Source organism: Schistocerca serialis, chromosome 1 (assembly GCF_023864345.2).
Source record: "Schistocerca serialis cubense isolate TAMUIC-IGC-003099 chromosome 1, iqSchSeri2.2, whole genome shotgun sequence".
NCBI lineage: Eukaryota > Metazoa > Arthropoda > Insecta > Orthoptera > Acrididae > Schistocerca > Schistocerca serialis.
The window spans coordinates 1,126,579,236-1,126,580,420 of record NC_064638.1 but is presented as its reverse complement, the minus strand read 5'-3'; positions in this window follow the sequence as shown (position 1 = coordinate 1,126,580,420).

The window sequence follows — 1,185 nt, the reverse complement described above, 5'->3', positions numbered from 1 at the left end:
GATTCGAACCTGCGACCGTAGCAGTCGCGCGGTTCCGGACTGCGCGCCTAGAACCGCGAGACCACCGCGGCCGGCAGATATTAGACGTTTATATTGATATGTTCGTAGCGTATGAGATCATCTCTGCGACTAAATACAGTGCTGTTTATTTGGCTGCCAGATATGTTACACTTCCTTTATTTTCAGAGGATTTACAGTGGAGGTTTCTTTCTTCACATACATACCGCCTTGAAACTGTATTGTTTGCCGCGCATATATATATATATATATATATATATATATATATATATATATATATATATATATATACTCTGGACTTGGATGCAAATTTGAGTTCACGCACTTCGTATTGTCACAAGTGTGGCAATCGAAACAGGCTTTTATTCAGTCGAAAAGACAACCTTGCACTAAAACATCATTTGATGTATGTCGATGAAGACCCATAACACATCCTCGTTAACTGAGTGGGTGCTACGAAGTGAGAGCAGTTGCGAATTTATTGGAATCGAACAATATTAACTAGCAAATTGAATTCGGTTTTCAAAATTTCTGCTCCTGCAAAACACGACGTTTTTATCCTTCAACCAAAATATTTCGACACGGGTGTGTCATCTTCGGTGAGACACTTTATTTCTGCAAAGGACTCTACCTACTTTCGGTTGGTTGTGTATTTTAGGCCTGTAAACAAAAACAAGTGTATTTTATTTTGTCGTGACTGCTCACCTGAAACTAAATTAATTTTGAAGATTCGTTTCTACAGGCCGGCCCGGTTTTTTGCGTTTTACGCCTTGACAGCATGAAATGTGCAAAGCAGTCGAAAAAATATGTCTCTCTGTTCACAGAGTAAATGTTTTTGCACATCTTTCCGGTGGGAGACGTTAGTATTGTACACGCTACATTGTAATTTTACATGCTGTTTTTCACTTCACTCTCATTTGGTGTCGCAAAACGAAATTAAGAAGAAATTGTATCACAACACTTATCTATACGTACGTTATTGTCAACGCTCATTTGATCATTGTGTTGTTTTTCTCCAGTGAGGCACTAATTTTGAATGTTTGGTACGAGTTGGTAGGGTGCAGAAGCTGAGCTAAACGTGTGTGTGTGTGTGTGTGTGTGTGTGTGTGTGTGTGTGTGTGTGTGCGCGCGCATACTGCCTTATTTTTAGTAGGCAGTACATCAATT